At 38.2% G+C, this 16,808-nt stretch overlaps 1 pseudogene; it reads left to right on the top strand.

Annotated features, from left to right (window-relative positions):
- Positions 1-2,635: 2,635 nt before the first annotated feature.
- The window catches only part of LOC131298703 (serine/threonine-protein kinase ATM-like), a 45,866-nt pseudogene continuing 31,693 nt past the window's right edge, over positions 2,636-16,808 (top strand).

The raw sequence follows: 16,808 nt of genomic DNA, 5'->3' as shown, positions 1-16,808 counted from the left end.
TTCAAAAAGCATTTGAAAGGATTGAAGAAGAGGATCCTCATTTCCACGTTGAACTTCATATGGGGCCTCCTACCACTCAAGATTGAGACGATGCTAGGAATTTTCTGAATTTTTGGAGAAGTTCTATGAGGCCACACTACACTTGTCTGGTTCTTCATATGCCACTTCTAATTTGTATTTCAATGAAGTTATGGTAATTGATAAGTTTTTATTAGATTATTTAAAAGATGTTCATGGGATGTATGAGGGTGATGTGAGGGTTGGGAGTCGTGCAGTACTAGTTGATATGGCTAAAAAAATTAAGAAAAAATTTGATAAATATTGGGGTAAAGTGGAAAACATAAACATGACGATGTTCATCGCTATTGTGTTGGATCCTTGCTTCAAGTTAAGGTATGTCAAATTCTGTTTTAGTGAACTTTTTGATTCTGATGTGGTGGAAGAGTTGACAAAAATGATAAGGGGAGAGTTGGATCGTGTCTTTGTTGAGTATGAAAAGTTCAACTTAAATGCACTAGTTTCTAGCCAAAAGTGGAGTGGGATGGAGATTGACCAACCATATAGCGAAGGAAGTGACAAGGGAGTATCATTTGAATCCAAGTTTCAGAAACATTTAGAAGAAGAAGATGATGGGGGGAAATTAGAGATAGATAGTTACTTGGAAGAACGTTGTGAGAAGAAAGGTACAAACTTCAACATCTTAGAATGGTGGAAGGTGAACTATTTTAAGTACCCAATTCTTTCTGAAATTGCTCGAGATGCTTTAGCCATACCTGTCTCAACTGTTGCTTCTGAAGCTGCTTTTAGTACCAGAGGTCGTATTGTTGACCAATTTCGTAGTTCTCATTCTCCAAAGCTTGTTGAGTGCTTAATTTGTATGCAAGATTGGTTGCGTGCTACTCCATTGCCATTTGAAGTGGAAGAGAATATTGAAGAAATGCAAGAGCTTGAATTAGGTAATATTAATTTTATTGTGCTAATTATATTTAACTTCCATAGCTTAGTTAATTTTTGTGCAAGAATTTTATTTTATTATGATCTAACTTAGCTTCATTCATATCATTGCAGCTCTACAAAATATTTCTCTTAATCCAATTCAAGATTGATGAAATCTGGTTGCTGGAATGATGAAACCTGGACTTAAATTTGGACTTGAATGATGTAACAATGGCTGTAACTGTAATATTGCAGTTTGTAGCTTATTGCAATGTAATGTTTCCCTTATTGCTGGTCACTTGAACTGGAAATTTGTCAATCTGGACTGTAATGTTTCTCTTATTGCTCGTCACTTGAACTAGAAATTTGAAATGATATGTAATATAGTAGTTGAAGTAACTTTGTGTTTTTTAGTGTTTATGGAAGAAAATCCGTGGATAAAATCGGGATCGAATCGTAACTTACGGTTTGGAATCCAAACCGAACCGTGAGACTTTTGGATTAGGATTGGATTACTTTTTCTAAAAACCGTGAGATAGAGATTAGAATTGGATTCATATGAATCCGATCCGATCCGGATCATGGACAGCCCTATTGACATCTTCGTCTATAAACCCTATTTTCTACGTCAATAATAAACCCTATTTTCTTGATTCAAAAAAAAAAAAAACCCCTATTTTCTCTCTGTGTAGTAAACCACCGTCTCTTTTTTCTCCCGCTTTGTTCAACTCCACAATGAAACAAACCTCTCAACGGTAAAACCCTAGCTCTCTTCTCTGCCCGCCTCTCCACACTCTCATCGGATTGAAAGGGCTTCCACTCAATTACCTACCCCCACCGGTCCGATTCCACAAAATTACCGCAATGGCCACCGTCACTTCGAGGGACCTTCAAGAGATCGTCTCAAAGCTGTCCTCCGATAAAGCTAAAACTCGCGAGGTAACATTCTATCTTCAACTCAATTTTCCTTCACAAAATCGTTGCCCTAAAACGCAGGAAAACAAAATAAAAGTAGAAGACCCAATCGGACTTGTTTTCGTTTTTTTGTTTTTGTCATTTTTTATTTTTTTTATTTGTCCTTAATATGCTTTAGTTAAGGCCCTGTTTGCTTCTCGAAGGGTTGGACTAACTCTCTGGTAACTGTCCAGGGAATCTAAATTTTCTCAGTGGATGGTTATCTTACCCCTCAAAGATACTTTTGAGGGACCACATTTGTAAGACAACTCCAGCAACTGTTCGAACGGTCTTTTTTTTGTTTTGTTTTGATAATCAGATGTCGGGGCTAGCTTACGCGCACCTCAACTAATTCCGGGGCCCTGAAGTTAAGGACTGGGCAAACCTCTAGTGGCCCTGATAGTCATGAGGATTCCACTTCCTTTCCAGAATGGTTGCGGGAAGAAGGGAATAATCCTTCCTTAGCCTAGTAATAAAGCGGTTATTTTGAATGGTGAATGATGATCCTGTTTGTACACCCTGTCGTTTCTAAGCTAACCACATAAATTAGAATGAACATTACAAGTGAATCATTCACGGTGTTTCCTACATTGGTTTGATGTTTTGTGCATCATTGTACGAAGGGTTTGATTTGTGATTTTCAGGAAAGAATTAAGTTGTTGAACACTTGGTTAGAAGGCAAAAGATCCACTGGCTTTGTTAGATACATCGGACATAAAACTGTAGTGTTTAAACCGAGTGAGATATGTATTGTAAGATTTGATGTGGATACTTTTGAAATATGTCCGTTTGGTGAGGTGAAATTTTGTTCTTTTGTCGGCCTAGGGTATATATGCATAATTTGTTGAGAAGGGATTGGATAATTGTACTATTATTTTCCTTTTGTAGCCGAATCAAGGCCTTTTCTCATTACACTGCTCACCAAGTGTGTAACACTAGAGATATCCTCAAGCAAGCGGCCATTGCCAAACTTAATTTTTTCTAAAACTTTGCGCCTTGTTGTATAACGAGTGGAGGATTCCAGCCTTTCAGGTTGTCAAACGAAGGCTATGCTTCTTAGTTAATTTGATCATTTGTTTGATCATTGACCTCTAAAGATGACTGTAAAGGATCCCTTTTTAAAATTCAACTCTGTACATCCTACATCTTTCGCTAAATCATGAGCTGTCTTGAATTTCCTTATTACCTTGGGCACATTTGTCTTATTGTCCTTAGAAATGTTTTTAACTTCAACCATATATCCCCTCATTGATTAATTCAGTGGTACTACACGAATAAATGAACCACCTTAGACGGCATTACCTCTGCTTTGAGTTGTTGCCAAGTCTGGTTTATTCATACTCCCTTTGTCCCATTTTGTTTGCTCTCTCAGAAAGATTGTGCCATTTTGACCTTAAAAAAATTCAGTACTTTCGGTAATAGTAGATTTTTTGGAATGTTTTTACACCTTTCGAAAGATGTCAGTGGCCAAAATAAAAAATAAATTCTCCAAAGTACTCTTGTTAAATTTTTTTTAGGTCAAAATGGCATGATTTTCTGGTAGGAAGACAACAAAATGGGACAGAGGGAGTGCTTGGCAGCTGACAAGATGATTTATATGCTTGTGCCCATTATATGATCCTCAATGGAATAGATTGGTCAATGATGAAATGGCAGATTCGAAAGCTCGATCATAGGATGAAGTTTGTATTGAGTTTCAATTCGAATTGTGATATATGTAAATTTTAGTCTGCTTCCACTGATGAATAAACTTAGAAGTTTCGACTTTGGACTTTGGATTGAATATTTGTCCTTGGTTGGACCCTATAAATGGAAAAACACCACCCCATTCTGTTAAAGGATAACTTGGCTTTGTTGCTTCTATATAATTTTTACCGGAAACCAAAACAGAAGAAATATATGATTTTTTCACTGTATTATCTACCAAATAGAGTTGGGTTGCAAGCGACATGTTCCTCGGTGAAGTTATTTGATGCCAATCATTTATGCCCTCATTATCCTCTCACAGGCAGGAATTTGCATCTGGTCTCTATGACGAAATTGCTTTTCAACCATATCTGGGATGTCTTAAAGGATGTCCCCAGCTTTCAGCATGAGTACGGGATTTTCCTCCGCCATCTTTTGGTAGTTAAAGATTATCGAGTTCACATGAGGGTGCGAGTTTATTGCAGTGAGTCTCCCTTTACCTCGTACAACTGCTCAGGGTGCTTTAGATGCTGTCTTTTATAATTTTGTTATATCATTCTATTATCTTTGGCAAGGTTTGGTGATTTTTCACATAGAGAAGGTGCAGACAAACTTGAGTGTGAAGAATAGTACTCAATCTAATCCAAAGGAGGATGTGTTTCGTTGCATCAAGAAGGGATCTTCAGTTTACTGAACAGGAGAATAAAAGACGAGTAGAATTAAAGATTATATAGGGTCTCTTGTGTGTGCAATACAAGTGTGTGGGTAGGGGATACGCTTGCTTTGGGCATGGGTGAGGTCATGTTATCCGACGCGGGTTTAGGGTACCATATTTGACTTGTGAGTCTTGACTCTTGACTAAGTTCTCGGGGTGTGGGTGTGGTGCTGTCTGGCAACAAAATGGTTCTTGTGCTTCCCCCCAACAAGATTACTAAAAGCACCACATAAGTTATTCACTTTCTTTCCAAATCTACGATTTCGTCCATCATCAAAATTGACAGATGATTGACGAAATTGCAGATCTGGAAAACTGGGGGAAAATATGTGAAAGTGGAAATTGAAAAAGCATAACATCTGACGAGTGAAAATTACAGAAAGTTCTGCATCAATTGAAGAAGATGACGACGATTCACGTGGTGAAGTTGCCGGAGCTGGTTGTCCACATGATTTGGACGTCAGCAAGCCCGGAAACTCCTGAACCTGCTTCTCTGTCATTATGTTCAGTCTATTTGTACATGTTTCAGAGCAGAAGAGTTCGAGACATATCAATTTACATTCTCATACAAAGTTAGATTGATGATATGAATTTAGGGTTAGGTTTAGAGAAGAAGTGAAGGGTGGAGGATGTGAGACCAGGGTTCCAAAAGCTTAATCAGCCCTTTTCACCAATGTGTTTGCATATGCTAATAAGCAGACAATTACGAAACTACCTCGACTAACACAGACCGATAAAGAATACAATAACACCAACAGATTCTAACAGTTTGGGTGTTTGCGGATCCAATTTTCGTATACAATTTGGAATATATGTATATATGTTAATTTTTCCTTGTCATTGTAAAGTCCCACATCGAAACTTCAAGGGAAAAGGAAATGGTATATAAGATAACACCGACTAGGTAGGATTAACCTGAGGTTAACCTTTTGAGCCACGTAATTAAGGCTAAGGGTAAGCAGGTCAGCTGGGCAGGTTGTTACAATCACCCATTGTTTCTGTGTCTCCGTTTATTTAGAATTGCCTATCTGTGTTTGTGTTTGTTAGCTTCTTAGGTGTTTGCTTCCCTATCTGTGTTTGTGCTTCTTAGCTTCTTAGGTGGTCGCTCCTATCCTTCATACTTGTGGTCTGCCTTCATACTTGTGATCTGCTGAACTGTTTGTTTACCACTGAGGTTACATATGTATTGGACAACTTCTTCTCACAAGTGGAATGCAAATTGTCTCATATTTCAAGTCAATCTTTCACCTCAGTCTTTTGAAATAATTTCTCAAGTTCCCTTGCGGAGTTTCCCTTACTGAGAGGGTGCTTTTTTCTCATGGATTTGCCTTTTCTTGATTGACTCAATGAACTTCGTGTACATTCTAACTCTGTGTTGTCTTTCTATCGGGGCAGAAAATGATATGTGCTTGCTGCTGCTGCTCTCTCTCTCTCTCTCTCTCTCTCTCTCTCTCTCTCTCTCTCTCTCTCTCTCTCTCTCTCTCTCTCTCTCTCTCCCCCTTTAGTGTGCTCAATTTTCACCAGATTTATCACCGGGCTGTGTTACTAAAAGTTTGGGTTTTCATTTTAGTGGTTGGGAAATTGTAGTCTTGATCTTATTGTCATTTATCTATTTTATTAAGGGTTGTATAATCACAATGTCCTACAAGGGTTTGCTCATGTCTGATTACGGTTAGGGTTGCTTAAATAGCCTCCATGAGTGTTGTAACATAATTCAGTAGTACACTTACTTTTCTCTTCTCTCTCTACATTCTCACACGGGTATTTTTTAATTCGGTGCATATTTTTCGTTTGGCTATGTTGCAGTTGCCAATGTTTGTGATGTATATGTTTTGTTATCTATGTCTTGAGTCTCTTGACTTTAACTGAAGCAATTTGTCTCTAGCGTTTCCTTAAATATCGTGTCTTTTCTTTGTTACCGGTATCCATTGTCAAACATATTTTTTCGCTAGCCTCTTTCGAGTCTGACCCTATGCTACCTTTCTTCTCCAAAGACGCGATTGTTCATACAATTCAAACTGTTGATGGATTCCTGAACATGTGAAATACCGTTTTGCTCCCTTTGAGTTCTATTATGCGGATGAAGCTGCTTTAGGCCAAGTGACCTCTACTATTTTTGTAGGGAAGAGCATTGCAGGAGTTCTGGTGTCATTGACATGATTAAAATTTTCCGTCCAGATAGAGTTTTTATGGTGATGGTTCTATCCCTGGATTATGCAGATTGAATACTATTGAGTGTTCAGAGTTTAGCCTTGCTTTATTTATTGATTTTCACATCTATTCATCTAATAGCATCTGTTGTATAATTTCTCAAAGTATCTTCTGCATGATTGCTCAGTTCACCATTGAAATGCATTACAAAGATACTGCCGCAGTTCATCACAGGCACAAGTGTCACCGGTTGGCTGGAATTGAGGTGCTTATTAGTATTTTGGGGCACAGAGCTGCAAATTCTAGCACTTTTAAGTGAGTTTCTAAACACTGAAGTGATGTATTGCTTTGGGTTTATCCACTTTTAACTGCTGCCAAGATGACCTAGAACGAAAAAGAGGTACTAGAGTGCGGATTCTAAGAAGCAATATTGAGTGGGGGGTTAGTTAGGTTTACTGTTTGAAGGGGAATGGGAAGGGATAGCTGGTTCATACTCTCGTCCTTTAGAATTGGTTTTTAAATGATTGTGAGGTTTGCTCTTGGGCAGGTGTAAAATCCTGAAATTTTAAAATTCTAGTCACGTGATCCGAATAGGAACTCGACACTCTAATTTAATTCTAATAGTAAGTTAGGCTACGCGAAATGTATCGTGATCCGAATGAATGTGTGAATTCTGATTTAATTTTGTAGGGACAATTGAGTTACATCTGATACACTGTACGAGTTATTTTAAGTTAGGATTTTTCCTTGAAAATCGAACACCGCTACAATGATCCTCATATTTTTATTTGTCTATGTTGAAATTATGAGAATTTTTAGAGACCGAAATTTGTACGCGAACAGACCAGAATAGCGATGATCGGGCGCGAAGTGCCACGTGGTGCAACATGATGCTTTGTGGTGACATGTGGCATGCATGTGTGAAATGGGTGCTGATTCAACTTCTGAATCCACCGAGGTATATATATTCTTGAATAAGGATATTATATTAGTTAATGACACTTACTTAGTAATTAGGATATGAACCGCACCTCTCTTTTCTTCCACGGTTTATGCGCGCAGAGAGAGAGAGAGAGAGAGAGAGAGAGGGAAAAGGAGGCGGCCATTTTTCTCCTTTTAAGGTCTGGTCCAGCCATGGCCATCACCGTTCAACATCAATTTCTTTTCGGAAGTCAAGAAAACTTAACCGGTATCAATTCAATGGAGTAGTTCGCACGCGTGATGAGCTAGACGCTACTTTTTTGTGAGTTGCGCATACCTTAGTTACATGTCTTTTTTAAATTTTTGGAATAAAATGCCATTGCTTGAATATGCAAAAAATGTGGGATTTGAGCTTCTTACTTGGTTTAATTACTGTTGTTAAATAGAAATACTTGCGATGGCTTGTTTATAAATCTTGCTTGTTACGGTTAAAGACTAGATCATTGCAATATGTTTTGAAAACTGGAATTGTTACTGGTACATGCTTGTGATAATATGATTCATTCAAACGGTGTCCCGAGTGCTAGGGGACGAGTAAAGATACTAGTTGCGTGAAGTAATAAGGTAGGAGATGCAGCCAGGCATCACTGGGTAATGATATCTTACCACTCTTCAATGGGGTCGCTCCCCAACAGACTGGCAAAAATACCGTTGAATGCTATTATCGCTCAAAAGTGCAAAGTTGAAAGAGAAATGAAATGAAAATGGTCCATTTCTTGGACCAAAGAAATGAGCTTTCGGACAAAAATACATGTACTGGATGGTCAATGAAATATTTGAATTGTTGCTTTGAACTGTTTTATAATGTGGGGTATTTCCATGGTCAAACTTGTAACTTTGGTATACGTTTCTCACCCGAGCTTCGGCTTATGAAAACCTTTTCTAATTTTTTAGGTTAAGGTAGATAGCAAGTTGTGGGCTGAATGGGGTGCTAGAATAACCGTGGAGAATTGTGTGTAGCCTAATGGTTTGTAATTATTATACTTGTACACTTAGAAGCTCTGGGATTATGTTATTTATTCTACGCTTCCGCATACCTTGCTTATATGGTTTAAAATGACAATGATGTGAGAAATCCCTAAACTAGACTATGAGCAGGCCTTCGGCGGCTTAACACCTGCTTGGCCGGTCACGACTTCCAAGGTAGGTTTTGGGTTGTGACAGAAGGACCACTTAAGTAAGGGTGCTCCCCTGCCTAGTCTGCCTGAATTTGTTACGCACATCATATTTCAAGAGAAAGGGAGATTGCATGGTACTTTTTGCGCAACATGTTTAGAGCTTCATTGTGTGAAGTTAATTATGTGTTTTTGTTTCTCTTCGATTCAGTTTTGTTTTATATGCTGCTGGTTCAAATTTATCTTTGTCGTAATTGATTCTGTTCAAGACATCTGACAATTTGTGAATTTGGTACATAGAGCTCGTAATTTAGTCAATGGTTGTCTTATGGATCAATTGATTGTATTGGGTGTAAATTTGATGCTTCATGAAGTATAAACTAGTTTTGTTGGTGGTTTTAAGTTACCAATTCTTAAGTCTCCACTTTTGTGAATTTGAAACGAACCCGACTTCTTTATCATACTATCAAATGTAGTTGAACTTTCAGAGTTAATTTTGCTGAATCCTAGTGAGGTGACACCTTTCTTCTTCCTCTCTTCTTGTCCTCCTTTCTTGCAACTCGGCCTAGTCACTATTCTGCTGCATTCTTTCCAGTTCTCAATTCTGCTGCTTTTCTCCCCTCCATCTTGCTATGTGAAGCTGAACTCATCCATAACCCTTTCCTTACCTTTTGATAATGTAGTAATTATACAATGAGCTGCACAAGTTGGTCAAAGTAATCCTCAAGGTTTACTTGCATGTGAAATACTGCACTCTCAGTATGCATGTGGTGCTCATTGTAGAGACAAATGATAGCTAAGTTGAGGCCCTTCTCGAAGCCATCATGTAGTCTAGTTTATTTGAAAACGCCTCAAGGCTTTCATATTTATGCTTTTATGCTCCTTAGATCTACTCCATGTCTGTGGTGTGTCCACACAAGGTATGCCTTTTACACAATTTTTACGCAATCACTGCCAATTGATTTTAAGTGCTTTAACATGATATCAAAGTTAGGCTTTAGGAGGCTTTTGGACAAGACTCCCTTGATTGAATGTCCCGTTGTTTGTGCCAAAAGTGCAACTTGTTTCGTTATGATTCCAATGTTATGGATTCTTTGTTCTTAGAGCTTGTCCCACATTGGTTAATTTTAACCTTCAAAACTGATATACGAGTCTGGGTGGCTTGTTCACTCATTGCCAATGGGTCTTGAGTTGAATGCTTTAACAGGCTATAGATTTATACTCTCTCCCCCTCTATGAACCAGTCAATCTTTGCCCTAAGCAAGTGAAACGCCTATTTGGTATTATCCTTGTAGAAATAAATTATGCTAAAGAGAAGTGATGCACACAATGGTTAGGAAGGAGGAGAATTTGAGTGATGTTTCCTCTTTTTTTGATATGGCTTATTTGATGAATGGGGAATTGGCGCCCTTTAATGGCTTGGAAGACTCTTTTTATAGACTTCAAAGTTTGTTTGTTAGAAGTTTGCTTAGTTGGGAGTTGAAGGAAAGTAATCCTTCCCTTTGACCAATTTCTTGATTTGATAGATCTTTTTGATATATATGGAAGTGTGTAGGGGCCCTTTGTCAAAGGCCTTTTCCTTTTTTGACTTTCCTTTTTTGACCGGTGAGTTTTTTAGCAGCTATACCTTATGAACTAATGTTGGAATTGTCGCAGTTATGTTTTCAATTTGGCAGGGCTATTTGTTTGTTGTAATGGTTTACAAGACCAATGTTGTCGTATCATTACCTTGTTGCTCCAAACATATAGAAGCAGCCCATCACAAGAAACTACTGGGGTGCTAGGTGAACAACTTCAGGTTTATATCTTGTCTTTCATGCTGTGAAAAGTTTAACATTGTTGTGTATGTGATGTTTCTGATATATTTGTGCTGATGTTTTGGAGCAGTATTTGGTATCCAAGTTGGTTGGTTGTTGCATTCCTTTGGTATCCAACAATGATCTTTCTAGCACTCAATCTTCTCAAGTTCTGTCATTGCTTATTCAGCTTACTGTGGATTCCGACCCATCGCTCCATGACTGCATCAAAGTAAGTCTTCTTGTAATACCCATCCCGGATATTTAGTATTTTTAAACTCATATTTTAATTAAATATGTGTTTATGGGGTTTATTCATATATGATGGGTATTTAACTAAATGCTATTGGTCGGAGCATAAGTTAGGACGTGGTTCCGCTTGCATGTGATAATTTTCCTTGTGCCTTATATTGCAAAATATCCTGGGGATATTTATCTTTCCCCATTCTTATCTTGTTTCTACGTAGGGAGAGAGAACGAGGGGGGGGGGGGGGGGGGGGGGGAGGGGGAAACTCTGGGTTGCTCTTCATGGAATTATTCGAGGTATCTAGAGAGCTTCTAAATTCTTGTAATAATTACTGAATGTTTATATGTGTCTGTTGTATCGTGTTAAATTTTCAGAATTTTCTGAGAACTGTAGAAAAAGATAAAAATCATAAACTAAGTTGTGGTTAGATTGCTGGTTTTGTGCAAACAGCTTACAAATCTGTGTTATGCATCAATTTTTTTTTTAAGTTTAACAATCCTCCTGATTATGGGTCCTTATGAGTCTTAAAGATTGATAAGTTGATGATGTTTTGGCGTTAGAATTACTGAAAAGTATGAAGTATTCGATTTTTAATTAATTTTCGAACATAAACTGTTTTGTTGGAAATTGTGTTTGGCTGCACAGAATATCTGAGTTTGGAGGTGATTTTGACTAGATTCCTTTATTGTGAAAAATCAGGGGAAAAAATCAGGGATAAACTTTGACGTGTGATAATGGTGTGTACCAAATTTGGGGTTTATTAGATGCATATTCTAGGTTTGGCGGATTTTACAAGTTGGTGTGTCCCTGCTGAGTTTTGTATTTGTGCACCGACACATTTTGGGAAAATGGTCATATCTCTTTGCTCGAGTATTGGGTTTGCACACGGGTTATTGATTCTGAAACTAAACTCGTATACCTTTCGGAATACGTAGGGGTTGTGGCTTAGTTTGTACTAGGTTTAATCAGTTTTTGATTTGAAGTTGATGGACGTGCAGAAGCTGAGATTTTGGACAGGTTATTATTGAATTTCGGATGAGCATAACTTTGTTGTCCAGACTCTATGTTGGGCAAATTTTATATCAAAATTCATGTACCAGAGGTGTACTTTCTAATGGTGGTGGTCTCTTGACCTGGTTCTAAACCAATAAGAAGTTATGGTCGAAATACGACAGGATGGTCATAGTTTTCAAACCGATTTTAAGAGTTATGTCATATTTATGCTCTTACATTTGATTGGGGGCGCTTCTAAGCCTTAAGATGGACATATTTGTATTCGTTGGGTATCGTCTAATACCTTATTAGTTTTATAATTTGGTATCAAATGATTGTTAAATGGTTTAGGGGTGTTGGTGGCCTTGTTAACCTTTTTTGACACTTGTTAGCATGGTAAATATATTATGGGGTGTATGATATATTTACTTAAATATTTCAAGGGATTCGTATGCTGATATGGTAACTTGTGGCTAGGTAACAAGGCCGGTCAAATAGGAGGTGCCAAAACCGTAAGTTTGGCATATCTCAGTCGATGCAAATGTGAGTGTGTCTGATATGGTTCTTCCCAATAAAATGTTGCTGTGGTGGTGAGTGTATATCTTGCTAATCGTAGTAAGCTTTCGATATGGTTATCTTTAATGAGATATTGCTGTAATGGTAAGTGTATATCATGCTATTGTTGTTTAGCTTATGATATGTTGGGAATGTTCGTGTGTGAGGCACATCATGTTGTAAGCCATATCGCTTATTTAACGATGGTTGGGAGCATGGTGTGTGGGACACGAGATTCGGTTGTGATATGTGAGTTGTTGATTCATAGATGTTCTATATTGAATTGAACTGTTGGCTTAGTGCCCGGTGAAAGGCTTTTATGCTTTAAGTTGTTGGCTGTGTGCCCGGTGATTGGCTATATGCCAAAAGGTTTTTATGCCTTAAGTTGTTGGCTGTGTGCCCGGTGATTGACTTAATGCCAAAAGGCTTATGCCTTAAATTATTGGTTGTGTGCCCGGTGTTGCTCTTAATTACTTGATAAACTGTTGACAAGTTGAGATTGTCTTTTAGCCGTTGGATATTATTGTTGTGTTGTATTTGGAGGATGTGGTGGTTATATCTATTATATATATTTTAGTATTTTAGTATTTCAGTTATGTTGGGAATTTATATTCTTGTTGTTATTCATTCAGTTGTTGCTATATTTTGTTAAGCATTTCTATATCTCACACACTCTGGCTTTCCTTTTTGGTTTGCCAGGTAGCAGGTTGTGTAGAGTGGGTCCACTACCGGTCATCGTGTTGAGAAGTGCTTGGGCTAGCATTGGATGATTTGGATGAGCGAGTTGGTTGTAGGTAGTGAACTAAGAAGTGATTTATATAAGTTATATATAAGTTATAAATAAGTCGTCGGTGGATGTTTTAAAGTGTAGAATTTTTAAGTATTGCAAAACTATATTGTTGTTTAGTTGTGCGAGGTCGTGGTTGGTTGGTCGACACGTCGACTCATTTTTATGCTAAGGTGATAAGTTTTCCGCTGGGTGTTTATTCTGATTGGTTGTGAGGTGTGGTTTGGTTTTATGTGTGGAATGCCACGTGGTCGCGCCGACTCGAGCCCACTTTGGGTGCCGTTTGCGGGGCGGGCGTGACACTGCTGCTCCCCAGCTGTAAATGGGTCTCTTTTGGTTCTTTTTGTGCTTGTGAATGTTATCGTTTAACTTAGGTGTTGTTATTTTTAATGGTCTCTTTGATTTTACTCATTCGAATCTGTCCCTTTCAAGGAACCGGAGCCTTTCCCAGACCTAGACGAATTTGATGGGATACGGAAGTTTCAGCAGCAATTTTGTCAAGACTACTCACCAAAGGAACACTTAATAAAGGTTTATGTTAGAGTTGAAAGTGTTGGACATTTTGAGAAATTAAGGTTTGTTGATTTGGTCATTGTTTTAATTATACTTACCGCCTTTTTTTCAACCCCTTGCTTGCACAATATGTTCATTTGCAGTTTGTGAAGAGATCTTGCTACCTCCCTCTGAGATTACTACTGTGCAGGTACATGCGATATTTTCTTCTTCTGCACGAGTAAAATTTGTAATCCTATTGGCAATTTCAGTAATATTATAAATCATGTAATTTATTAGTTTAATTGCAGATTTTAGGCACCCATTTCAGTCGTTGTTAACCATCTCTATCCTAGATTCATTACTTTGTTGGGAATTTGTGTAGAGAATAATGTGATTAAGTCTGAATGTTATGAGACTCTATTTTACTTTTTTACGTATGATTATTTGAACTTGAACCATATAGTGATGAAATTAGAAACCTTTTTCCATTTTGCATATGAAGATCGGAAAAATGTGTCTAATTGAAAAAATGGTTGTGAACAGTAACTTTTTTCAAACTTATTTGCTTGTAAATTATTGTGCTTTACTGGGATAACCTCTGTTTTTGTGCTTGTAGTCTGAAAGCATTACACAAGAAATTAATCATGGGGGTAATCCATCAGAGAGAAGGCAAAACAGAGATTACTTGTGCAGAAAATTATTGGTGTTGCGACGATCAAAGTGTCCAAGCGGTTTGGAGACTACTTCGAATGTGTGGATTGGATGAAGGAAATAGTTTATTGGCATGGGTGTCGGATCTTATATCAAAGGTATTAATGTTTTGTACCCCGTTAAATTTTTTTTTTGATAGGCTTTTGTACCCCGTTATATCCTTGTTGTTTTGATTGCCCATGGTTTTGATTAGATTTTGTTAGTAATTTTCTTCTTTTTTTTCAAGTACAGGTCGGGATTGGGGATCCACATAGTGTTGTTTTTCATCTCCCTAGAGAGTCGGGTTAGACACATTTTTGTCTGGGACTTTATCCTGAAAATTCTACATAAGCAAATTTTCATTTGGACGCCGGCATATCTGAAGACCTTCTTGTTTCTCTTATGCAGCTTCTGAAGAAATATCTGATGGATGATTCTGTTAAGATAATTGATATGACGTCACAAACTATCGAGGTGAGTCCATTGTAGTCAGTTTGATCTGCCTAGGTTTTCCTAATAAGAGTTACCATACTCTACTGTAGCTGTACCTGTGCTTGCTAGACCCTACTTCATTGAGTTTGATGCATGTCTATTTTGTCTCTACTTCATTGAATTTGATGCATTTCTATTTTGTTTTGTGTTTTCTTGCACATCAAAGATAACTTTTTGGTAAGTGTGTGTGTACTTTGTGCTTGTTAGCCGTTTAAATGTTATACAAAAATTCACCTGAAGTTAGAATTAAAATCCTTGTTTCTCAGATTATGCTCAATGTAATCTGTTGCTTTGCTTCATTGCGTAGAATCTATGGAGCATGAATACAGGTGTGGTACGAGTATGGCGGTACAAAAAAATCTAAGAAAACACAATACAGATACGGCTGTGATACGTCTGAAATGTTTTATAAGTATATGTTGGGATTTGTCCCACATTGGTTAATTATCTCCTCAAAAACTAGTATATAAGCCTGGGCGGCCTCTCCACTCTTCGCCAATTGGTTTGGAGTTGGATGCTTTAACATGGTATCAAAGCTAGGCTTTCGGAGGCTTTTCCCCTTTGTTTGTGCCATAGTTGCACTTTGTTTCATTGTGATCCGTGTGTTTCGGATCCTTTGTTGACCTCTCCACGTGCGAATCAGGGGTCGCACGTGCGGGGGAGTGTTGGGATTTGTCCCACATTGGTTAATTATCTCCTCCAAAACTAGTATATAAGCCTGGGCGGCCTCTCCACTCTTTGCCAATTGGTTTGGAGTTGGATGCTTTAACATATTCAGTTTTAGGGTAATCATAATAGGGAGAAAACCTAGAGTTAATTTTATTCAACGTAAAATATATATATACAAGCTGTATAATAATTGCACTACGGTCCTAGATACTTAAACTAATTACATGATAAGACACATAATTACACTAGATACAAATAGATCCATCATCTAACACTCCCCCTCAAGTTGGTGCGAAGATATCAATCAAGCCCAACTTGAACACAATAGGATGAAAACTCTTGCTACCCAGCCCTTTTGTGAAAATATCAGTTAACTGATCTCCAGATCTCACAAACGGCATACATATCAAACCCTCGTTCAACTTTTCCTTGATGAAGTGTCGATCAATCTCTATGTGCTTCGTTCTGTCACGCTGAACGGGATTATGAGCAATGTTAATGGCAGCTTTATTGTCGCAGTAAAGTTTCATCGGAACACTATCAGCAAACCCCAAATCAAGTAACAAAGTTTGGAGCCACAAGAGCTCACAAACACCATTAGCCATAGCTCTATATTCAGCTTCTGCGCTAGACCTGGCGACTACCGATTGCTTCTTACTTCGCCAGGTAATCAGATTACCCCTAAGGAAAGTGCAATAGCCAGAAGTAGAGCGCCTATCATCCATAGAACCAGCCCAGTCAGCATCAGTGAATGCCTCCAATCGCAAATGACCATGATTAGAGAACAAAATTCCTTTTCCTGGAGCTGATTTTAGATACCTCAAAATACGATAAACTGCATCTAGATGTGAAGTACGAGGATCATGCATAAACTGACTAACAACACCTACTGCATAAGTAATATCTGGTCGAGTGTGGGCCAAGTATATTAGTCGACCCACAAGTCGCTGATACCTCTCTTTATCAGTACGCTCCCCCACATCTCCACTAAGATGATGATTCGCCTCAATAGGAGAATCTGCAGGTCTACAGCCCAACATGCCTGTTTTTTCCAAAAAATCAAGTATATACTTGCGTTGGGAAATAAAGATACCTCTATCAGACCTTGCTACTTCCATTCCAAGGAAGTATCTTAATGATCCCAAGTCCTTAATCTCGAACTCTTGAGCTAGACGAGACTTAAGGTTATGAATCTCACTCACATCATTGCCTGTCATTATTATGTCATCAACATAAACAATAAGGACATCAATCTTACCATTACTTCGCCGGATAAACATCGTATGATTTGCATGGCTCTGCTTGTAACCAAAACTCAACATAGCCTTAGAAAACCTGCCAAACCAGGCTCTAGGTGACTGCTTCAGCCCATAAAGTGCCTTCTTTAATCTACACACCTTTCCTTCACTTGCAGGAGAAGAGAAACCTGGTGGAATATCCATATAAACTTCCTCCTCTAAATCACTATGGAGAAATGCATTTTTCACATCAAACTGTTGAAGAGGCCAATTCAAGTGGGCAGCACACGAGAGGAGAGCTCGCACAG

Source organism: Rhododendron vialii, chromosome 8a (assembly GCF_030253575.1).
Source record: "Rhododendron vialii isolate Sample 1 chromosome 8a, ASM3025357v1".
In the NCBI taxonomy this organism is placed as follows: Eukaryota; Viridiplantae; Streptophyta; class Magnoliopsida; order Ericales; family Ericaceae; genus Rhododendron; species Rhododendron vialii.
Note: the sequence above shows the minus strand (reverse complement) of the source record. Positions and strands in the feature narration are given on the sequence as shown.